The sequence below is a fragment of the Engystomops pustulosus genome, chromosome 1 (genome assembly GCF_040894005.1).
Source record: "Engystomops pustulosus chromosome 1, aEngPut4.maternal, whole genome shotgun sequence".
Taxonomy (NCBI): Eukaryota; Metazoa; Chordata; class Amphibia; order Anura; family Leptodactylidae; genus Engystomops; species Engystomops pustulosus.
The window spans coordinates 172,658,849-172,675,631 of NC_092411.1; the positions used below are offsets into that span (position 1 = coordinate 172,658,849).

Below are 16,783 nucleotides of genomic sequence, written 5' to 3' on the forward strand. Positions count from 1 at the left end.
AATACAATTTTCAGGTTCAAAAAGGTCAACGGAACTTGGGATTCCCAGCCAGACTCCCATGCTGGTACTTGCCAAGCCTTAAGCTGCATTGCTGTTGCGATCTGATGAGAGCAGGCACATTGAGCTTAGAATGGCCGTTGACAGCAGCTGTTCAATTTGAACCTTCTTTTACTATCTCATAGAGAAACTAACACAATTTTCAGGTTCAAAAAGGTCAACGGAACTTGGGATTCCCAGCCAGTCTCCCATGCTGGTACTTGCCAAGCCTTAAGCTGCATTGCTGCTGCGATCTGACGAGAGCAGGCACATTCAGCTTAGAATGGCCGTTGACAGCAGCTGTTCAATTTGAACCTTCTTTTACTATCTCATAGAGAAACTAACACAATTTTCAGGTTCAAAAAGGTCAACGGAACTTGGGATTCCCAGCCAGTCTCCCATGCTGGTACTTGCCAAGCCTTAAGCTGCATTGCTGCTGCGATCTGACGAGAGCAGGCACATTCAGCTTAGAATGGCCGTTGACAGCAGCTGTTCAATTTGAACCTTCTTTTACCATCTTTGACAGAGAAACTAATACAATTTTAAGGTTCAAAAAGGTCAACGGAACTTGGGTTTCCCAGCCAGTCTCCCATGCTGGTACTTGCCAAGCCTTAAGCTGCATTGCTGCTGCGATCTCACGAGAGCAGGCACATTCAGCTTAGAATGGCCGTTGACAGCAGCTGTTCAATTTGAACCTTCTTTTACCATCTTTGACAGAGAAACTAACACAATTTTCAGGTTCAAAAAGGTCAACGGAACTTGGGATTCCCAGCCAGTCTCCCATGCTGGTACTTGCCAAGCCTTAAGCTGCATTGCTGCTGCGATCTGACGAGAGCAGGTACATTCAGCTTAGAATGGCCGTTGACAGCAGCTGTTCAATTTGAACCTTCTTTTACTATCTCATAGAGAAACTAACACAATTTTCAGGTTCAATAAGGTCAACAGAACTTGGGATTCCCAGCCAGTCTCCCATGCTGGTACTTGCCAAGCCTTAAGCTGCATTGCTGCTGCGATCTGACGAGAGCAGGCACATTCAGCTTAGAATGGCCGTTGACAGCAGCTGTTCAATTTTAACCTTCTTTTACCATCTTTGACAGGGAAACTAACACAATTTTCAGGTTCAAAAAGGTCAACGGAACTTGGGATTCCCAGCCAGTCTCCCATGCTGGTACTTGCCAAGCCTTAAGCTGCATTGCTGCTGCGATCTGACGAGAGCAGGCACATTCAGCTTAGAATGGCCGTTGACAGCAGCTGTTCAATTTGAACCTTCTTTTACCATCTTTGACAGAGAAACTAACAAAATTTTCAGGTTCAAAAAGGTCAACGGAACTTGGGATTCCCAGCCAGTCTCCCATGCTGGTACTTGCCAAGCCTTAAGCTGCATTGCTGCTGCGATCTGACGAGAGCAGGCACATTCAGCTTAGAATGGCCGTTGACAGCAGCTGTTCAATTTGAACCTTCTTTTACTATCTCATAGAGAAACTAACACAATTTTCAGGTTCAAAAAGGTCAACGGAACTTGGGATTCCCAGCCAGTCTCCCATGCTGGTACTTGCCAAGCCTTAAGCTGCATTGCTGCTGCGATCTCACGAGAGCAGGCACATTCAGCTTAGAATGGCCGTTGACAGCAGCTGTTCAATTTGAACCTTCTTTTACCATCTTTGACAGGGAAACTAACACAATTTTCAGGTTCAAAAAGGTCAACGGAACTTGGGATTCCCAGCCAGTCTCCCATGCTGGTACTTGCCAAGCCTTAAGCTGCATTGCTGCTGCGATCTGACGAGAGCAGGCACATTCAGCTTAGAATGGCCGTTGACAGCAGCTGTTCAATTTGAACCTTCTTTTACCATCTTTGACAGAGAAACTAACACAATTTTCAGGTTCAAAAAGGTCAACGGAACTTGGGATTCCCAGCCAGTCTCCCATGCTGGTACTTGCCAAGCCTTAAGCTGCATTGCTGCTGCGATCTGACGAGAGCAGGTACATTCAGCTTAGAATGGCCGTTGACAGCAGCTGTTCAATTTGAACCTTCTTTTACTATCTCATAGAGAAACTAACACAATTTTCAGGTTCAATAAGGTCAACGGAACTTGGGATTCCCAGCCAGTCTCCCATGCTGGTACTTGCCAAGCCTTAAGCTGCATTGCTGCTGCGATCTCACGAGAGCAGGCACATTCAGCTTAGAATGGCCGTTGACAGCAGCTGTTCAATTTGAACCTTCTTTTACCATCTTTGACAGGGAAACTAACACAATTTTCAGGTTCAAAAAGGTCAACGGAACTTGGGATTCCCAGCCAGTCTCCCATGCTGGTACTTGCCAAGCCTTAAGCTGCATTGCTGCTGCGATCTCACGAGAGCAGGCACATTCAGCTTAGAATGGCCGTTGACAGCAGCTGTTCAATTTGAACCTTCTTTTACTATCTCATAGAGAAACTAACACAATTTTCAGGTTCAAAAAGGTCAACGGATCTTGGGATTCCCAGCCAGTCTCCCAATCTGGTACTTGCCAAACCTTAAGCTGCATTGCTGCTGCGATCTGACGAGAGCAGGCACATTCAGCTTAGAATGGCCGTTGACAGCAGCTGTTCAATTTGAACCTTCTTTTACTATCTCATAGAGAAACTAACACAATTTTCAGGTTCAAAAAGGTCAACGGAACTTGGGATTCCCAGCCAGTCTCCCATGCTGGTACTTGCCAAGCCTTAAGCTGCATTGCTGCTGCGATCTGACGAGAGCAGGCACATTCAGCTTAGAATGGCCGTTGACAGCAGCTGTTCAATTTGAACCTTCTTTTACTATCTCATAGAGAAACTAACACAATTTTAAGGTTCAAAAAGGTCAACGGAACTTGGGATTCCCAGCCAGTCTCCCATGCTGGTACTTGCCAAGCCTTAAGCTGCATTGCTGCTGCGATCTCACGAGAGCAGGCACATTCAGCTTAGAATGGCCGTTGACAGCAGCTGTTCAATTTGAACCTTCTTTTACTGTCTCATAGAGAAACTAACACAATTTTCAGGTTCAAAAAGGTCAACGGAACTTGGGATTCCCAGCCAGTCTCCCATGCTGGTACTTGCCAAGCCTTAAGCTGCATTGCTGCTGCGATCTGACGAGAGCAGGCACATTCAGCTTAGAATGGCCGTTGACAGCAGCTGTTCAATTTGAACCTTCTTTTACTATCTCATAGAGAAACTAACACAATTTTCAGGTTCAAAAAGGTCAACGGAACTTGGGATTCCCAGCCAGTCTCCCATGCTGGTACTTGCCAAGCCTTAAGCTGCATTGCTGCTGCGATCTGACGAGAGCAGGCACATTCACCTTAGAATGGCCGTTGACAGCAGCTGTTCAATTTGAACCTTCTTTTACCATCTTTGACAGAGAAACTAATACAATTTTCAGGTTCAAAAAGGTCAACGGAACTTGGGATTCCCAGCCAGACTCCCATGCTGGTACTTGCCAAGCCTTAAGCTGCATTGCTGTTGCGATCTGATGAGAGCAGGCACATTGAGCTTAGAATGGCCGTTGACAGCAGCTGTTCAATTTGAACCTTCTTTTACTATCTCATAGAGAAACTAACACAATTTTCAGGTTCAAAAAGGTCAACGGAACTTGGGATTCCCAGCCAGTCTCCCATGCTGGTACTTGCCAAGCCTTAAGCTGCATTGCTGCTGCGATCTGACGAGAGCAGGCACATTCAGCTTAGAATGGCTGTTGACAGCAGCTGTTCAATTTGAACCTTCTTTTACTATCTCATAGAGAAACTAACACAATTTTCAGGTTCAAAAAGGTCAACGGAACTTGCGATTCCCAGCCAGTCTCCCATGCTGGTACTTGCCAAGCCTTAAGCTGCATTGCTGCTGCGATCTCACGAGAGCAGGCACATTCAGCTTAGAATGGCCGTTGACAGCAGCTGTTCAATTTGAACCTTCTTTTACTATCTCATAGAGAAACTAACACAATTTTCAGGTTCAAAAAGGTCAACGGAACTTGGGATTCCCAGCCAGTCTCCCATGCTGGTACTTGCCAAGCCTTAAGCTGCATTGCTGCTGCGATCTGACGAGAGCAGGCACATTCACCTTAGAATGGCCGTTGACAGCAGCTGTTCAATTTGAACCTTCTTTTACTATCTCATAGAGAAACTAACACAATTTTCAGGTTCAAAAAGGTCAACGGATCTTGGGATTCCCAGCCAGTCTCCCAATCTGGTACTTGCCAAACCTTAAGCTGCATTGCTGCTGCGATCTGACGAGAGCAGGCACATTCAGCTTAGAATGGCCGTTGACAGCAGCTGTTCAATTTGAACCTTCTTTTACTATCTCATAGAGAAACTAACACAATTTTCAGGTTCAAAAAGGTAAACGGAACTTGGGATTCCCAGCCAGTCTCCCATGCTGGTACTTGCCAAGCCTTAAGCTGCATTGCTGCTGCGATCTGACGAGAGCAGGCACATTCAGCTTAGAATGGCCGTTGACAGCAGCTGTTCAATTTGAACCTTCTTTTACTATCTCATAGAGAAACTAACACAATTTTAAGGTTCAAAAAGGTCAACGGAACTTGGGATTCCCAGCCAGTCTCCCATGCTGGTACTTGCCAAGCCTTAAGCTGCATTGCTGCTGCGATCTCACGAGAGCAGGCACATTCAGCTTAGAATGGCCGTTGACAGCAGCTGTTCAATTTGAACCTTCTTTTACTGTCTCATAGAGAAACTAACACAATTTTCAGGTTCAAAAAGGTCAACGGAACTTGGGATTCCCAGCCAGTCTCCCATGCTGGTACTTGCCAAGCCTTAAGCTGCATTGCTGCTGCGATCTGACGAGAGCAGGCACATTCAGCTTAGAATGGCCGTTGACAGCAGCTGTTCAATTTGAACCTTCTTTTACTATCTCATAGAGAAACTAACACAATTTTCAGGTTCAAAAAGGTCAACGGAACTTGGGATTCCCAGCCAGTCTCCCATGCTGGTACTTGCCAAGCCTTAAGCTGCATTGCTGCTGCGATCTGACGAGAGCAGGCACATTCACCTTAGAATGGCCGTTGACAGCAGCTGTTCAATTTGAACCTTCTTTTACCATCTTTGACAGAGAAACTAATACAATTTTCAGGTTCAAAAAGGTCAACGGAACTTGGGATTCCCAGCCAGACTCCCATGCTGGTACTTGCCAAGCCTTAAGCTGCATTGCTGTTGCGATCTGATGAGAGCAGGCACATTGAGCTTAGAATGGCCGTTGACAGCAGCTGTTCAATTTGAACCTTCTTTTACTATCTCATAGAGAAACTAACACAATTTTCAGGTTCAAAAAGGTCAACGGAACTTGGGATTCCCAGCCAGTCTCCCATGCTGGTACTTGCCAAGCCTTAAGCTGCATTGCTGCTGCGATCTGACGAGAGCAGGCACATTCAGCTTAGAATGGCTGTTGACAGCAGCTGTTCAATTTGAACCTTCTTTTACTATCTCATAGAGAAACTAACACAATTTTCAGGTTCAAAAAGGTCAACGGAACTTGCGATTCCCAGCCAGTCTCCCATGCTGGTACTTGCCAAGCCTTAAGCTGCATTGCTGCTGCGATCTGACGAGAGCAGGCACATTCAGCTTAGAATGGCCGTTGACAGCAGCTGTTCAATTTGAACCTTCTTTTACTATCTCATAGAGAAACTAACACAATTTTAAGGTTCAAAAAGGTCAACGGAACTTGGGATTCCCAGCCAGTCTCCCATGCTGGTACTTGCCAAGCCTTAAGCTGCATTGCTGCTGCGATCTGACGAGAGCAGGCACATTCACCTTAGAATGGCCGTTGACAGCAGCTGTTCAATTTGAACCTTCTTTTACTATCTCATAGAGAAACTAACACAATTTTCAGGTTCAAAAAGGTCAACGGATCTTGGGATTCCCAGCCAGTCTCCCAATCTGGTACTTGCCAAACCTTAAGCTGCATTGCTGCTGCGATCTGACGAGAGCAGGCACATTCAGCTTAGAATGGCCGTTGACAGCAGCTGTTCAATTTGAACCTTCTTTTACTATCTCATAGAGAAACTAACACAATTTTCAGGTTCAAAAAGGTCAACGGAACTTGGGATTCCCAGCCAGTCTCCCATGCTGGTACTTGCCAAGCCTTAGGCTGCATTGCTGCTGCGATCTGACGAGAGCAGGTACATTCAGCTTAGAATGGCCGTTGACAGCAGCTGTTCAATTTGAACCTTCTTTTACCATCTTTGACAGAGAAACTAATACAATTTTCAGGTTCAAAAAGGTCAACGGAACTTGGGATTCCCAGCCAGACTCCCATGCTGGTACTTGCCAAGCCTTAAGCTGCATTGCTGTTGCGATCTGATGAGAGCAGGCACATTGAGCTTAGAATGGCCGTTGACAGCAGCTGTTCAATTTGAACCTTCTTTTACTATCTCATAGAGAAACTAACACAATTTTCAGGTTCAAAAAGGTCAACGGAACTTGGGATTCCCAGCCAGTCTCCCATGCTGGTACTTGCCAAGCCTTAAGCTGCATTGCTGCTGCGATCTGACGAGAGCAGGCACATTCAGCTTAGAATGGCCGTTGACAGCAGCTGTTCAATTTGAACCTTCTTTTACTATCTCATAGAGAAACTAACACAATTTTCAGGTTCAAAAAGGTCAACGGAACTTGGGATTCCCAGCCAGTCTCCCATGCTGGTACTTGCCAAGCCTTAAGCTGCATTGCTGCTGCGATCTGACGAGAGCAGGCACATTCAGCTTAGAATGGCCGTTGACAGCAGCTGTTCAATTTGAACCTTCTTTTACTATCTCATAGAGAAACTAACACAATTTTCAGGTTCAAAAAGGTCAACGGATCTTGGGATTCCCAGCCAGTCTCCCAATCTGGTACTTGCCAAACCTTAAGCTGCATTGCTGCTGCGATCTGACGAGAGCAGGCACATTCAGCTTAGAATGGCCGTTGACAGCAGCTGTTCAATTTGAACCTTCTTTTACCATCTTTGACAGAGAAACTAATACAATTTTAAGGTTCAAAAAGGTCAACGGAACTTGGGTTTCCCAGCCAGTCTCCCATGCTGGTACTTGCCAAGCCTTAAGCTGCATTGCTGCTGCGATCTGACGAGAGCAGGCACATTCAGCTTAGAATGGCCGTTGACAGCAGCTGTTCAATTTGAACCTTCTTTTACTATCTCATAGAGAAACTAACACAATTTTCAGGTTCAAAAAGGTCAACGGAACTTGGGATTCCCAGCCAGTCTCCCATGCTGGTACTTGCCAAGCCTTAAGCTGCATTGCTGCTGCGATCTGACGAGAGCAGGCACATTCACCTTAGAATGGCCGTTGACAGCAGCTGTTCAATTTGAACCTTCTTTTACTATCTCATAGAGAAACTAACACAATTTTCAGGTTCAAAAAGGTCAACGGTTCTTGGGATTCCCAGCCAGTCTCCCAATCTGGTACTTGCCAAACCTTAAGCTGCATTGCTGCTGCGATCTGACGAGAGCAGGCACATTCAGCTTAGAATGGCCGTTGACAGCAGCTGTTCAATTTGAACCTTCTTTTACTATCTCATAGAGAAACTAACACAATTTTCAGGTTCAAAAAGGTCAACGGAACTTGGGATTCCCAGCCAGTCTCCCATGCTGGTACTTGCCAAGCCTTAGGCTGCATTGCTGCTGCTATCTGACGAGAGCTGGCACATTCAGCTTAGAATGGCCGTTGACAGCAGCTGTTCAATTTGAACCTTCTTTTACCATCTTTGACAGAGAAACTAATACAAATTTAAGGTTCAAAAAGGTCAACGGAACTTGGGATTCCCAGCCAGTCTCCCATGCTGGTACTTGCCAAGCCTTAAGCTGCATTGCTGCTGCGATCTCACGAGAGCAGGCACATTCAGCTTAGAATGGCTGTTGACAGCAGCTGTTCAATTTGAACCTTCTTTTACCATCTTTGACAGAGAAACTAACACAATTTTCAGGTTCAAAAAGGTCAACGGAACTTGGGATTCCCAGCCAGTCTCCCATGCTGGTACTTGCCAAGCCTTAAGCTGCATTGCTGCTGCGATCTGACGAGAGCAGGTACATTCAGCTTAGAATGGCCGTTGACAGCAGCTGTTCAATTTGAACCTTCTTTTACTATCTCATAGAGAAACTAACACAATTTTCAGGTTCAAAAAGGTCAACGGAACTTGGGATTCCCAGCCAGTCTCCCATGCTGGTACTTGCCAAGCCTTAAGCTGCATTGCTGCTGCGATCTGACGAGAGCAGGCACATTCAGCTTAGAATGGCCGTTGACAGCAGCTGTTCAATTTGAACCTTCTTTTACTGTCTCATAGAGAAACTAACACAATTTTCAGGTTCAAAAAGGTCAACGGAACTTGGGATTCCCAGCCAGTCTCCCATGCTGGTACTTGCCAAGCCTTAAGCTGCATTGCTGCTGCGATCTGACGAGAGCAGGCACATTCAGCTTAGAATGGCCGTTGACAGCAGCTGTTCAATTTGAACCTTCTTTTACTATCTCATAGAGAAACTAACACAATTTTCAGGTTCAAAAAGGTCAACGGAACTTGGGATTCCCAGCCAGTCTCCCATGCTGGTACTTGCCAAGCCTTAAGCTGCATTGCTGCTGCGATCTCACGAGAGCAGGCACATTCACCTTAGAATGGCCGTTGACAGCAGCTGTTCAATTTGAACCTTCTTTTACCATCTTTGACAGAGAAACTAATACAATTTTCAGGTTCAAAAAGGTCAACGGAACTTGGGATTCCCAGCCAGACTCCCATGCTGGTACTTGCCAAGCCTTAAGCTGCATTGCTGTTGCGATCTGATGAGAGCAGGCACATTGAGCTTAGAATGGCCGTTGACAGCAGCTGTTCAATTTGAACCTTCTTTTACTATCTCATAGAGAAACTAACACAATTTTCAGGTTCAAAAAGGTCAACGGAACTTGGGATTCCCAGCCAGTCTCCCATGCTGGTACTTGCCAAGCCTTAAGCTGCATTGCTGCTGCGATCTGACGAGAGCAGGCACATTCAGCTTAGAATGGCCGTTGACAGCAGCTGTTCAATTTGAACCTTCTTTTACTATCTCATAGAGAAACTAACACAATTTTCAGGTTCAAAAAGGTCAACGGAACTTGCGATTCCCAGCCAGTCTCCCATGCTGGTACTTGCCAAGCCTTAAGCTGCATTGCTGCTGCGATCTGACGAGAGCAGGCACATTCAGCTTAGAATGGCCGTTGACAGCAGCTGTTCAATTTGAACCTTCTTTTACTATCTCATAGAGAAACTAACACAATTTTCAGGTTCAAAAAGGTCAACGGATCTTGGGATTCCCAGCCAGTCTCCCAATCTGGTACTTGCCAAACCTTAAGCTGCATTGCTGCTGCGATCTGACGAGAGCAGGCACATTCAGCTTAGAATGGCCGTTGACAGCAGCTGTTCAATTTGAACCTTCTTTTACCATCTTTGACAGAGAAACTAATACAATTTTAAGGTTCAAAAAGGTCAACGGAACTTGGGTTTCCCAGCCAGTCTCCCATGCTGGTACTTGCCAAGCCTTAAGCTGCATTGCTGCTGCGATCTGACGAGAGCAGGCACATTCAGCTTAGAATGGCCGTTGACAGCAGCTGTTCAATTTGAACCTTCTTTTACCATCTTTGACAGAGAAACTAACACAATTTTCAGGTTCAAAAAGGTCAACGGAACTTGGGATTCCCAGCCAGTCTCCCATGCTGGTACTTGCCAAGCCTTAAGCTGCATTGCTGCTGCGATCTGACGAGAGCAGGTACATTCAGCTTAGAATGGCCGTTGACAGCAGCTGTTCAATTTGAACCTTCTTTTACTATCTCATAGAGAAACTAACACAATTTTCAGGTTCAATAAGGTCAACGGAACTTGGGATTCCCAGCCAGTCTCCCATGCTGGTACTTGCCAAGCCTTAAGCTGCATTGCTGCTGCGATCTCACGAGAGCAGGCACATTCAGCTTAGAATGGCCGTTGACAGCAGCTGTTCAATTTGAACCTTCTTTTACCATCTTTGACAGGGAAACTAACACAATTTTCAGGTTCAAAAAGGTCAACGGAACTTGGGATTCCCAGCCAGTCTCCCATGCTGGTACTTGCCAAGCCTTAAGCTGCATTGCTGCTGCGATCTCACGAGAGCAGGCACATTCAGCTTAGAATGGCCGTTGACAGCAGCTGTTCAATTTGAACCTTCTTTTACTATCTCATAGAGAAACTAACACAATTTTCAGGTTCAAAAAGGTCAACGGATCTTGGGATTCCCAGCCAGTCTCCCAATCTGGTACTTGCCAAACCTTAAGCTGCATTGCTGCTGCGATCTGACGAGAGCAGGCACATTCAGCTTAGAATGGCCGTTGACAGCAGCTGTTCAATTTGAACCTTCTTTTACTATCTCATAGAGAAACTAACACAATTTTCAGGTTCAAAAAGGTCAACGGAACTTGGGATTCCCAGCCAGTCTCCCATGCTGGTACTTGCCAAGCCTTAAGCTGCATTGCTGCTGCGATCTGACGAGAGCAGGCACATTCAGCTTAGAATGGCCGTTGACAGCAGCTGTTCAATTTGAACCTTCTTTTACTATCTCATAGAGAAACTAACACAATTTTAAGGTTCAAAAAGGTCAACGGAACTTGGGATTCCCAGCCAGTCTCCCATGCTGGTACTTGCCAAGCCTTAAGCTGCATTGCTGCTGCGATCTCACGAGAGCAGGCACATTCAGCTTAGAATGGCCGTTGACAGCAGCTGTTCAATTTGAACCTTCTTTTACTGTCTCATAGAGAAACTAACACAATTTTCAGGTTCAAAAAGGTCAACGGAACTTGGGATTCCCAGCCAGTCTCCCATGCTGGTACTTGCCAAGCCTTAAGCTGCATTGCTGCTGCGATCTGACGAGAGCAGGCACATTCAGCTTAGAATGGCCGTTGACAGCAGCTGTTCAATTTGAACCTTCTTTTACTATCTCATAGAGAAACTAACACAATTTTCAGGTTCAAAAAGGTCAACGGAACTTGGGATTCCCAGCCAGTCTCCCATGCTGGTACTTGCCAAGCCTTAAGCTGCATTGCTGCTGCGATCTGACGAGAGCAGGCACATTCACCTTAGAATGGCCGTTGACAGCAGCTGTTCAATTTGAACCTTCTTTTACCATCTTTGACAGAGAAACTAATACAATTTTCAGGTTCAAAAAGGTCAACGGAACTTGGGATTCCCAGCCAGACTCCCATGCTGGTACTTGCCAAGCCTTAAGCTGCATTGCTGTTGCGATCTGATGAGAGCAGGCACATTGAGCTTAGAATGGCCGTTGACAGCAGCTGTTCAATTTGAACCTTCTTTTACTATCTCATAGAGAAACTAACACAATTTTCAGGTTCAAAAAGGTCAACGGAACTTGGGATTCCCAGCCAGTCTCCCATGCTGGTACTTGCCAAGCCTTAAGCTGCATTGCTGCTGCGATCTGACGAGAGCAGGCACATTCAGCTTAGAATGGCTGTTGACAGCAGCTGTTCAATTTGAACCTTCTTTTACTATCTCATAGAGAAACTAACACAATTTTCAGGTTCAAAAAGGTCAACGGAACTTGCGATTCCCAGCCAGTCTCCCATGCTGGTACTTGCCAAGCCTTAAGCTGCATTGCTGCTGCGATCTCACGAGAGCAGGCACATTCAGCTTAGAATGGCCGTTGACAGCAGCTGTTCAATTTGAACCTTCTTTTACTATCTCATAGAGAAACTAACACAATTTTCAGGTTCAAAAAGGTCAACGGAACTTGGGATTCCCAGCCAGTCTCCCATGCTGGTACTTGCCAAGCCTTAAGCTGCATTGCTGCTGCGATCTGACGAGAGCAGGCACATTCACCTTAGAATGGCCGTTGACAGCAGCTGTTCAATTTGAACCTTCTTTTACTATCTCATAGAGAAACTAACACAATTTTCAGGTTCAAAAAGGTCAACGGATCTTGGGATTCCCAGCCAGTCTCCCAATCTGGTACTTGCCAAACCTTAAGCTGCATTGCTGCTGCGATCTGACGAGAGCAGGCACATTCAGCTTAGAATGGCCGTTGACAGCAGCTGTTCAATTTGAACCTTCTTTTACTATCTCATAGAGAAACTAACACAATTTTCAGGTTCAAAAAGGTAAACGGAACTTGGGATTCCCAGCCAGTCTCCCATGCTGGTACTTGCCAAGCCTTAAGCTGCATTGCTGCTGCGATCTGACGAGAGCAGGCACATTCAGCTTAGAATGGCCGTTGACAGCAGCTGTTCAATTTGAACCTTCTTTTACTATCTCATAGAGAAACTAACACAATTTTAAGGTTCAAAAAGGTCAACGGAACTTGGGATTCCCAGCCAGTCTCCCATGCTGGTACTTGCCAAGCCTTAAGCTGCATTGCTGCTGCGATCTCACGAGAGCAGGCACATTCAGCTTAGAATGGCCGTTGACAGCAGCTGTTCAATTTGAACCTTCTTTTACTGTCTCATAGAGAAACTAACACAATTTTCAGGTTCAAAAAGGTCAACGGAACTTGGGATTCCCAGCCAGTCTCCCATGCTGGTACTTGCCAAGCCTTAAGCTGCATTGCTGCTGCGATCTGACGAGAGCAGGCACATTCAGCTTAGAATGGCCGTTGACAGCAGCTGTTCAATTTGAACCTTCTTTTACTATCTCATAGAGAAACTAACACAATTTTAAGGTTCAAAAAGGTCAACGGAACTTGGGATTCCCAGCCAGTCTCCCATGCTGGTACTTGCCAAGCCTTAAGCTGCATTGCTGCTGCGATCTCACGAGAGCAGGCACATTCAGCTTAGAATGGCCGTTGACAGCAGCTGTTCAATTTGAACCTTCTTTTACTGTCTCATAGAGAAACTAACACAATTTTCAGGTTCAAAAAGGTCAACGGAACTTGGGATTCCCAGCCAGTCTCCCATGCTGGTACTTGCCAAGCCTTAAGCTGCATTGCTGCTGCGATCTGACGAGAGCAGGCACATTCAGCTTAGAATGGCCGTTGACAGCAGCTGTTCAATTTGAACCTTCTTTTACCATCTTTGACAGATCGCAGCAGCAATGCAGCTTAAGGCTTGGCAAGTACCAGCATGGGAGACTGGCTGGGAATCCCAAGTTCCGTTTACCTTTTTGAACCTGAAAATTGTGTTAGTTTCTCTATGAGATAGTAAAAGAAGGTTCAAATTGAACAGCTGCTGTCAACGGCCATTCTAAGCTGAATGTGCCTGCTCTCGTCAGATCGCAGCAGCAATGCAGCTTAAGGTTTGGCAAGTACCAGATTGGGAGACTGGCTGGGAATCCCAAGATCCGTTGACCTTTTTGAACCTGAAAATTGTGTTAGTTTCTCTATGAGATAGTAAAAGAAGGTTCAAATTGAACAGCTGCTGTCAACGGCCATTCTAAGGTGAATGTGCCTGCTCTCGTCAGATCGCAGCAGCAATGCAGCTTAAGGCTTGGCAAGTACCAGCATGGGAGACTGGCTGGGAATCCCAAGTTCCGTTGACCTTTTTGAACCTGAAAATTGTGTTAGTTTCTCTATGAGATAGTAAAAGAAGGTTCAAATTGAACAGCTGCTGTCAACGGCCATTCTAAGCTGAATGTGCCTGCTCTCGTGAGATCGCAGCAGCAATGCAGCTTAAGGCTTGGCAAGTACCAGCATGGGAGACTGGCTGGGAATCGCAAGTTCCGTTGACCTTTTTGAACCTGAAAATTGTGTTAGTTTCTCTATGAGATAGTAAAAGAAGGTTCAAATTGAACAGCTGCTGTCAACAGCCATTCTAAGCTGAATGTGCCTGCTCTCGTCAGATCGCAGCAGCAATGCAGCTTAAGGCTTGGCAAGTACCAGCATGGGAGACTGGCTGGGAATCCCAAGTTCCGTTGACCTTTTTGAACCTGAAAATTGTGTTAGTTTCTCTATGAGATAGTAAAAGAAGGTTCAAATTGAACAGCTGCTGTCAACGGCCATTCTAAGCTCAATGTGCCTGCTCTCATCAGATCGCAACAGCAATGCAGCTTAAGGCTTGGCAAGTACCAGCATGGGAGTCTGGCTGGGAATCCCAAGTTCCGTTGACCTTTTTGAACCTGAAAATTGTATTAGTTTCTCTGTCAAAGATGGTAAAAGAAGGTTCAAATTGAACAGCTGCTGTCAACGGCCATTCTAAGGTGAATGTGCCTGCTCTCGTCAGATCGCAGCAGCAATGCAGCTTAAGGCTTGGCAAGTACCAGCATGGGAGACTGGCTGGGAATCCCAAGTTCCGTTGACCTTTTTGAACCTGAAAATTGTGTTAGTTTCTCTATGAGATAGTAAAAGAAGGTTCAAATTGAACAGCTGCTGTCAACGGCCATTCTAAGCTGAATGTGCCTGCTCTCGTCAGATCGCAGCAGCAATGCAGCTTAAGGCTTGGCAAGTACCAGCATGGGAGACTGGCTGGGAATCCCAAGTTCCGTTGACCTTTTTGAACCTGAAAATTGTGTTAGTTTCTCTATGAGACAGTAAAAGAAGGTTCAAATTGAACAGCTGCTGTCAACGGCCATTCTAAGCTGAATGTGCCTGCTCTCGTGAGATCGCAGCAGCAATGCAGCTTAAGGCTTGGCAAGTACCAGCATGGGAGACTGGCTGGGAATCCCAAGTTCCGTTGACCTTTTTGAACCTTAAAATTGTGTTAGTTTCTCTATGAGATAGTAAAAGAAGGTTCAAATTGAACAGCTGCTGTCAACGGCCATTCTAAGCTGAATGTGCCTGCTCTCGTCAGATCGCAGCAGCAATGCAGCTTAAGGCTTGGCAAGTACCAGCATGGGAGACTGGCTGGGAATCCCAAGTTCCGTTGACCTTTTTGAACCTGAAAATTGTGTTAGTTTCTCTATGAGATAGTAAAAGAAGGTTCAAATTGAACAGCTGCTGTCAACGGCCATTCTAAGCTGAATGTGCCTGCTCTCGTCAGATCGCAGCAGCAATGCAGCTTAAGGTTTGGCAAGTACCAGATTGGGAGACTGGCTGGGAATCCCAAGATCCGTTGACCTTTTTGAACCTGAAAATTGTGTTAGTTTCTCTATGAGATAGTAAAAGAAGGTTCAAATTGAACAGCTGCTGTCAACGGCCATTCTAAGCTGAATGTGCCTGCTCTCGTGAGATCGCAGCAGCAATGCAGCTTAAGGCTTGGCAAGTACCAGCATGGGAGACTGGCTGGGAATCCCAAGTTCCGTTGACCTTTTTGAACCTGAAAATTGTGTTAGTTTCCCTGTCAAAGATGGTAAAAGAAGGTTCAAATTGAACAGCTGCTGTCAACGGCCATTCTAAGCTGAATGTGCCTGCTCTCGTGAGATCGCAGCAGCAATGCAGCTTAAGGCTTGGCAAGTACCAGCATGGGAGACTGGCTGGGAATCCCAAGTTCCGTTGACCTTATTGAACCTGAAAATTGTGTTAGTTTCTCTATGAGATAGTAAAAGAAGGTTCAAATTGAACAGCTGCTGTCAACGGCCATTCTAAGCTGAATGTACCTGCTCTCGTCAGATCGCAGCAGCAATGCAGCTTAAGGCTTGGCAAGTACCAGCATGGGAGACTGGCTGGGAATCCCAAGTTCCGTTGACCTTTTTGAACCTGAAAATTGTGTTAGTTTCTCTGTCAAAGATGGTAAAAGAAGGTTCAAATTGAACAGCTGCTGTCAACGGCCATTCTAAGCTGAATGTGCCTGCTCTCGTCAGATCGCAGCAGCAATGCAGCTTAAGGCTTGGCAAGTACCAGCATGGGAGACTGGCTGGGAATCCCAAGTTCCGTTGACCTTTTTGAACCTGAAAATTGTGTTAGTTTCCCTGTCAAAGATGGTAAAAGAAGGTTCAAATTGAACAGCTGCTGTCAACGGCCATTCTAAGCTGAATGTGCCTGCTCTCGTGAGATCGCAGCAGCAATGCAGCTTAAGGCTTGGCAAGTACCAGCATGGGAGACTGGCTGGGAATCCCAAGTTCCGTTGACCTTTTTGAACCTGAAAATTGTGTTAGTTTCTCTATGAGATAGTAAAAGAAGGTTCAAATTGAACAGCTGCTGTCAACGGCCATTCTAAGCTGAATGTGCCTGCTCTCGTCAGATCGCAGCAGCAATGCAGCTTAAGGCTTGGCAAGTACCAGCATGGGAGACTGGCTGGGAATCCCAAGTTCCGTTGACCTTTTTGAACCTGAAAATTTTGTTAGTTTCTCTGTCAAAGATGGTAAAAGAAGGTTCAAATTGAACAGCTGCTGTCAACGGCCATTCTAAGCTGAATGTGCCTGCTCTCGTCAGATCGCAGCAGCAATGCAGCTTAAGGCTTGGCAAGTACCAGCATGGGAGACTGGCTGGGAATCCCAAGTTCCGTTGACCTTTTTGAACCTGAAAATTGTGTTAGTTTCCCTGTCAAAGATGGTAAAAGAAGGTTAAAATTGAACAGCTGCTGTCAACGGCCATTCTAAGCTGAATGTGCCTGCTCTCGTCAGATCGCAGCAGCAATGCAGCTTAAGGCTTGGCAAGTACCAGCATGGGAGACTGGCTGGGAATCCCAAGTTCCGTTGACCTTATTGAACCTGAAAATTGTGTTAGTTTCTCTATGAGATAGTAAAAGAAGGTTCAAATTGAACAGCTGCTGTCAACGGCCATTCTAAGCTGAATGTACCTGCTCTCGTCAGATCGCAGCAGCAATGCAGCTTAAGGCTTGGCAAGTACCAGCATGGGAGACTGGCTGGGAATCCCAAGTTCCGTTGACCTTTTTGAACCTGAAAATTGTGTTAGTTTCT

General features: G+C 45.8%; 87 pseudogenes; 19 read left to right on the top strand and 68 right to left on the bottom strand.

Moving 5' to 3' along the window:
• Positions 1-23: 23 nt before the first annotated feature.
• Positions 24-142, bottom strand: LOC140113071 (5S ribosomal RNA; annotated as a pseudogene).
• A 70-nt stretch (positions 143-212) lies between these two features.
• On the bottom strand, positions 213-331 carry LOC140086674 (5S ribosomal RNA; annotated as a pseudogene).
• Positions 332-401: 70 nt separating this feature from the next.
• LOC140086685 (5S ribosomal RNA) lies at positions 402-520 on the bottom strand (annotated as a pseudogene).
• A 72-nt stretch (positions 521-592) lies between these two features.
• Positions 593-711, bottom strand: LOC140103792 (5S ribosomal RNA; annotated as a pseudogene).
• A 72-nt stretch (positions 712-783) lies between these two features.
• Positions 784-902, bottom strand: LOC140112944 (5S ribosomal RNA; annotated as a pseudogene).
• A 70-nt stretch (positions 903-972) lies between these two features.
• LOC140096408 (5S ribosomal RNA) lies at positions 973-1,091 on the bottom strand (annotated as a pseudogene).
• Positions 1,092-1,163: 72 nt separating this feature from the next.
• Positions 1,164-1,282, bottom strand: LOC140086696 (5S ribosomal RNA; annotated as a pseudogene).
• Positions 1,283-1,354: 72 nt separating this feature from the next.
• LOC140086708 (5S ribosomal RNA) lies at positions 1,355-1,473 on the bottom strand (annotated as a pseudogene).
• A 70-nt stretch (positions 1,474-1,543) lies between these two features.
• Positions 1,544-1,662, bottom strand: LOC140102566 (5S ribosomal RNA; annotated as a pseudogene).
• A 72-nt stretch (positions 1,663-1,734) lies between these two features.
• On the bottom strand, positions 1,735-1,853 carry LOC140086730 (5S ribosomal RNA; annotated as a pseudogene).
• Positions 1,854-1,925: 72 nt separating this feature from the next.
• LOC140113063 (5S ribosomal RNA) lies at positions 1,926-2,044 on the bottom strand (annotated as a pseudogene).
• A 70-nt stretch (positions 2,045-2,114) lies between these two features.
• Positions 2,115-2,233, bottom strand: LOC140102577 (5S ribosomal RNA; annotated as a pseudogene).
• A 72-nt stretch (positions 2,234-2,305) lies between these two features.
• LOC140102589 (5S ribosomal RNA) lies at positions 2,306-2,424 on the bottom strand (annotated as a pseudogene).
• A 70-nt stretch (positions 2,425-2,494) lies between these two features.
• LOC140111662 (5S ribosomal RNA) lies at positions 2,495-2,613 on the bottom strand (annotated as a pseudogene).
• A 70-nt stretch (positions 2,614-2,683) lies between these two features.
• On the bottom strand, positions 2,684-2,802 carry LOC140086741 (5S ribosomal RNA; annotated as a pseudogene).
• A 70-nt stretch (positions 2,803-2,872) lies between these two features.
• Positions 2,873-2,991, bottom strand: LOC140102600 (5S ribosomal RNA; annotated as a pseudogene).
• Positions 2,992-3,061: 70 nt separating this feature from the next.
• Positions 3,062-3,180, bottom strand: LOC140086752 (5S ribosomal RNA; annotated as a pseudogene).
• Positions 3,181-3,250: 70 nt separating this feature from the next.
• On the bottom strand, positions 3,251-3,369 carry LOC140106473 (5S ribosomal RNA; annotated as a pseudogene).
• Positions 3,370-3,441: 72 nt separating this feature from the next.
• Positions 3,442-3,560, bottom strand: LOC140113072 (5S ribosomal RNA; annotated as a pseudogene).
• Positions 3,561-3,630: 70 nt separating this feature from the next.
• On the bottom strand, positions 3,631-3,749 carry LOC140106990 (5S ribosomal RNA; annotated as a pseudogene).
• Positions 3,750-3,819: 70 nt separating this feature from the next.
• Positions 3,820-3,938, bottom strand: LOC140111994 (5S ribosomal RNA; annotated as a pseudogene).
• Positions 3,939-4,008: 70 nt separating this feature from the next.
• LOC140106477 (5S ribosomal RNA) lies at positions 4,009-4,127 on the bottom strand (annotated as a pseudogene).
• A 70-nt stretch (positions 4,128-4,197) lies between these two features.
• On the bottom strand, positions 4,198-4,316 carry LOC140111681 (5S ribosomal RNA; annotated as a pseudogene).
• A 70-nt stretch (positions 4,317-4,386) lies between these two features.
• LOC140103846 (5S ribosomal RNA) lies at positions 4,387-4,505 on the bottom strand (annotated as a pseudogene).
• Positions 4,506-4,575: 70 nt separating this feature from the next.
• On the bottom strand, positions 4,576-4,694 carry LOC140102611 (5S ribosomal RNA; annotated as a pseudogene).
• A 70-nt stretch (positions 4,695-4,764) lies between these two features.
• On the bottom strand, positions 4,765-4,883 carry LOC140086763 (5S ribosomal RNA; annotated as a pseudogene).
• Positions 4,884-4,953: 70 nt separating this feature from the next.
• Positions 4,954-5,072, bottom strand: LOC140106482 (5S ribosomal RNA; annotated as a pseudogene).
• Positions 5,073-5,144: 72 nt separating this feature from the next.
• Positions 5,145-5,263, bottom strand: LOC140113073 (5S ribosomal RNA; annotated as a pseudogene).
• A 70-nt stretch (positions 5,264-5,333) lies between these two features.
• On the bottom strand, positions 5,334-5,452 carry LOC140106993 (5S ribosomal RNA; annotated as a pseudogene).
• A 70-nt stretch (positions 5,453-5,522) lies between these two features.
• On the bottom strand, positions 5,523-5,641 carry LOC140104289 (5S ribosomal RNA; annotated as a pseudogene).
• A 70-nt stretch (positions 5,642-5,711) lies between these two features.
• LOC140106486 (5S ribosomal RNA) lies at positions 5,712-5,830 on the bottom strand (annotated as a pseudogene).
• Positions 5,831-5,900: 70 nt separating this feature from the next.
• Positions 5,901-6,019, bottom strand: LOC140111691 (5S ribosomal RNA; annotated as a pseudogene).
• A 70-nt stretch (positions 6,020-6,089) lies between these two features.
• Positions 6,090-6,208, bottom strand: LOC140098347 (5S ribosomal RNA; annotated as a pseudogene).
• A 72-nt stretch (positions 6,209-6,280) lies between these two features.
• LOC140113074 (5S ribosomal RNA) lies at positions 6,281-6,399 on the bottom strand (annotated as a pseudogene).
• A 70-nt stretch (positions 6,400-6,469) lies between these two features.
• LOC140086774 (5S ribosomal RNA) lies at positions 6,470-6,588 on the bottom strand (annotated as a pseudogene).
• A 70-nt stretch (positions 6,589-6,658) lies between these two features.
• On the bottom strand, positions 6,659-6,777 carry LOC140086785 (5S ribosomal RNA; annotated as a pseudogene).
• Positions 6,778-6,847: 70 nt separating this feature from the next.
• Positions 6,848-6,966, bottom strand: LOC140111702 (5S ribosomal RNA; annotated as a pseudogene).
• Positions 6,967-7,038: 72 nt separating this feature from the next.
• Positions 7,039-7,157, bottom strand: LOC140094851 (5S ribosomal RNA; annotated as a pseudogene).
• Positions 7,158-7,227: 70 nt separating this feature from the next.
• On the bottom strand, positions 7,228-7,346 carry LOC140106489 (5S ribosomal RNA; annotated as a pseudogene).
• Positions 7,347-7,416: 70 nt separating this feature from the next.
• On the bottom strand, positions 7,417-7,535 carry LOC140106363 (5S ribosomal RNA; annotated as a pseudogene).
• Positions 7,536-7,796: 261 nt separating this feature from the next.
• Positions 7,797-7,915, bottom strand: LOC140112816 (5S ribosomal RNA; annotated as a pseudogene).
• A 72-nt stretch (positions 7,916-7,987) lies between these two features.
• On the bottom strand, positions 7,988-8,106 carry LOC140113183 (5S ribosomal RNA; annotated as a pseudogene).
• A 70-nt stretch (positions 8,107-8,176) lies between these two features.
• Positions 8,177-8,295, bottom strand: LOC140086796 (5S ribosomal RNA; annotated as a pseudogene).
• Positions 8,296-8,365: 70 nt separating this feature from the next.
• Positions 8,366-8,484, bottom strand: LOC140086807 (5S ribosomal RNA; annotated as a pseudogene).
• Positions 8,485-8,554: 70 nt separating this feature from the next.
• On the bottom strand, positions 8,555-8,673 carry LOC140112757 (5S ribosomal RNA; annotated as a pseudogene).
• Positions 8,674-8,745: 72 nt separating this feature from the next.
• Positions 8,746-8,864, bottom strand: LOC140113075 (5S ribosomal RNA; annotated as a pseudogene).
• Positions 8,865-8,934: 70 nt separating this feature from the next.
• LOC140086818 (5S ribosomal RNA) lies at positions 8,935-9,053 on the bottom strand (annotated as a pseudogene).
• Positions 9,054-9,123: 70 nt separating this feature from the next.
• Positions 9,124-9,242, bottom strand: LOC140104296 (5S ribosomal RNA; annotated as a pseudogene).
• Positions 9,243-9,312: 70 nt separating this feature from the next.
• On the bottom strand, positions 9,313-9,431 carry LOC140111707 (5S ribosomal RNA; annotated as a pseudogene).
• Positions 9,432-9,503: 72 nt separating this feature from the next.
• On the bottom strand, positions 9,504-9,622 carry LOC140094862 (5S ribosomal RNA; annotated as a pseudogene).
• Positions 9,623-9,694: 72 nt separating this feature from the next.
• Positions 9,695-9,813, bottom strand: LOC140113304 (5S ribosomal RNA; annotated as a pseudogene).
• A 70-nt stretch (positions 9,814-9,883) lies between these two features.
• Positions 9,884-10,002, bottom strand: LOC140102622 (5S ribosomal RNA; annotated as a pseudogene).
• Positions 10,003-10,074: 72 nt separating this feature from the next.
• LOC140102633 (5S ribosomal RNA) lies at positions 10,075-10,193 on the bottom strand (annotated as a pseudogene).
• A 70-nt stretch (positions 10,194-10,263) lies between these two features.
• On the bottom strand, positions 10,264-10,382 carry LOC140111717 (5S ribosomal RNA; annotated as a pseudogene).
• A 70-nt stretch (positions 10,383-10,452) lies between these two features.
• On the bottom strand, positions 10,453-10,571 carry LOC140086829 (5S ribosomal RNA; annotated as a pseudogene).
• A 70-nt stretch (positions 10,572-10,641) lies between these two features.
• Positions 10,642-10,760, bottom strand: LOC140102655 (5S ribosomal RNA; annotated as a pseudogene).
• A 70-nt stretch (positions 10,761-10,830) lies between these two features.
• Positions 10,831-10,949, bottom strand: LOC140086851 (5S ribosomal RNA; annotated as a pseudogene).
• A 70-nt stretch (positions 10,950-11,019) lies between these two features.
• On the bottom strand, positions 11,020-11,138 carry LOC140106496 (5S ribosomal RNA; annotated as a pseudogene).
• Positions 11,139-11,210: 72 nt separating this feature from the next.
• LOC140113076 (5S ribosomal RNA) lies at positions 11,211-11,329 on the bottom strand (annotated as a pseudogene).
• Positions 11,330-11,399: 70 nt separating this feature from the next.
• On the bottom strand, positions 11,400-11,518 carry LOC140106998 (5S ribosomal RNA; annotated as a pseudogene).
• Positions 11,519-11,588: 70 nt separating this feature from the next.
• LOC140112005 (5S ribosomal RNA) lies at positions 11,589-11,707 on the bottom strand (annotated as a pseudogene).
• A 70-nt stretch (positions 11,708-11,777) lies between these two features.
• Positions 11,778-11,896, bottom strand: LOC140106504 (5S ribosomal RNA; annotated as a pseudogene).
• A 70-nt stretch (positions 11,897-11,966) lies between these two features.
• Positions 11,967-12,085, bottom strand: LOC140111732 (5S ribosomal RNA; annotated as a pseudogene).
• Positions 12,086-12,155: 70 nt separating this feature from the next.
• LOC140103851 (5S ribosomal RNA) lies at positions 12,156-12,274 on the bottom strand (annotated as a pseudogene).
• Positions 12,275-12,344: 70 nt separating this feature from the next.
• On the bottom strand, positions 12,345-12,463 carry LOC140102666 (5S ribosomal RNA; annotated as a pseudogene).
• Positions 12,464-12,533: 70 nt separating this feature from the next.
• On the bottom strand, positions 12,534-12,652 carry LOC140086862 (5S ribosomal RNA; annotated as a pseudogene).
• Positions 12,653-12,722: 70 nt separating this feature from the next.
• Positions 12,723-12,841, bottom strand: LOC140102677 (5S ribosomal RNA; annotated as a pseudogene).
• Positions 12,842-12,911: 70 nt separating this feature from the next.
• LOC140086874 (5S ribosomal RNA) lies at positions 12,912-13,030 on the bottom strand (annotated as a pseudogene).
• A 190-nt stretch (positions 13,031-13,220) lies between these two features.
• On the top strand, positions 13,221-13,339 carry LOC140111743 (5S ribosomal RNA; annotated as a pseudogene).
• Positions 13,340-13,409: 70 nt separating this feature from the next.
• On the top strand, positions 13,410-13,528 carry LOC140106510 (5S ribosomal RNA; annotated as a pseudogene).
• A 70-nt stretch (positions 13,529-13,598) lies between these two features.
• Positions 13,599-13,717, top strand: LOC140112016 (5S ribosomal RNA; annotated as a pseudogene).
• Positions 13,718-13,787: 70 nt separating this feature from the next.
• Positions 13,788-13,906, top strand: LOC140107007 (5S ribosomal RNA; annotated as a pseudogene).
• A 70-nt stretch (positions 13,907-13,976) lies between these two features.
• Positions 13,977-14,095, top strand: LOC140113077 (5S ribosomal RNA; annotated as a pseudogene).
• Positions 14,096-14,167: 72 nt separating this feature from the next.
• On the top strand, positions 14,168-14,286 carry LOC140106517 (5S ribosomal RNA; annotated as a pseudogene).
• Positions 14,287-14,356: 70 nt separating this feature from the next.
• On the top strand, positions 14,357-14,475 carry LOC140086885 (5S ribosomal RNA; annotated as a pseudogene).
• Positions 14,476-14,545: 70 nt separating this feature from the next.
• Positions 14,546-14,664, top strand: LOC140102688 (5S ribosomal RNA; annotated as a pseudogene).
• A 70-nt stretch (positions 14,665-14,734) lies between these two features.
• On the top strand, positions 14,735-14,853 carry LOC140086896 (5S ribosomal RNA; annotated as a pseudogene).
• Positions 14,854-14,923: 70 nt separating this feature from the next.
• On the top strand, positions 14,924-15,042 carry LOC140111753 (5S ribosomal RNA; annotated as a pseudogene).
• Positions 15,043-15,112: 70 nt separating this feature from the next.
• On the top strand, positions 15,113-15,231 carry LOC140102699 (5S ribosomal RNA; annotated as a pseudogene).
• Positions 15,232-15,303: 72 nt separating this feature from the next.
• Positions 15,304-15,422, top strand: LOC140102710 (5S ribosomal RNA; annotated as a pseudogene).
• A 70-nt stretch (positions 15,423-15,492) lies between these two features.
• Positions 15,493-15,611, top strand: LOC140113422 (5S ribosomal RNA; annotated as a pseudogene).
• Positions 15,612-15,683: 72 nt separating this feature from the next.
• LOC140086907 (5S ribosomal RNA) lies at positions 15,684-15,802 on the top strand (annotated as a pseudogene).
• A 72-nt stretch (positions 15,803-15,874) lies between these two features.
• LOC140102721 (5S ribosomal RNA) lies at positions 15,875-15,993 on the top strand (annotated as a pseudogene).
• A 70-nt stretch (positions 15,994-16,063) lies between these two features.
• LOC140086918 (5S ribosomal RNA) lies at positions 16,064-16,182 on the top strand (annotated as a pseudogene).
• A 72-nt stretch (positions 16,183-16,254) lies between these two features.
• On the top strand, positions 16,255-16,373 carry LOC140086929 (5S ribosomal RNA; annotated as a pseudogene).
• Positions 16,374-16,445: 72 nt separating this feature from the next.
• Positions 16,446-16,564, top strand: LOC140086995 (5S ribosomal RNA; annotated as a pseudogene).
• A 70-nt stretch (positions 16,565-16,634) lies between these two features.
• Positions 16,635-16,753, top strand: LOC140113453 (5S ribosomal RNA; annotated as a pseudogene).
• Positions 16,754-16,783: the final 30 nt, after the last annotated feature.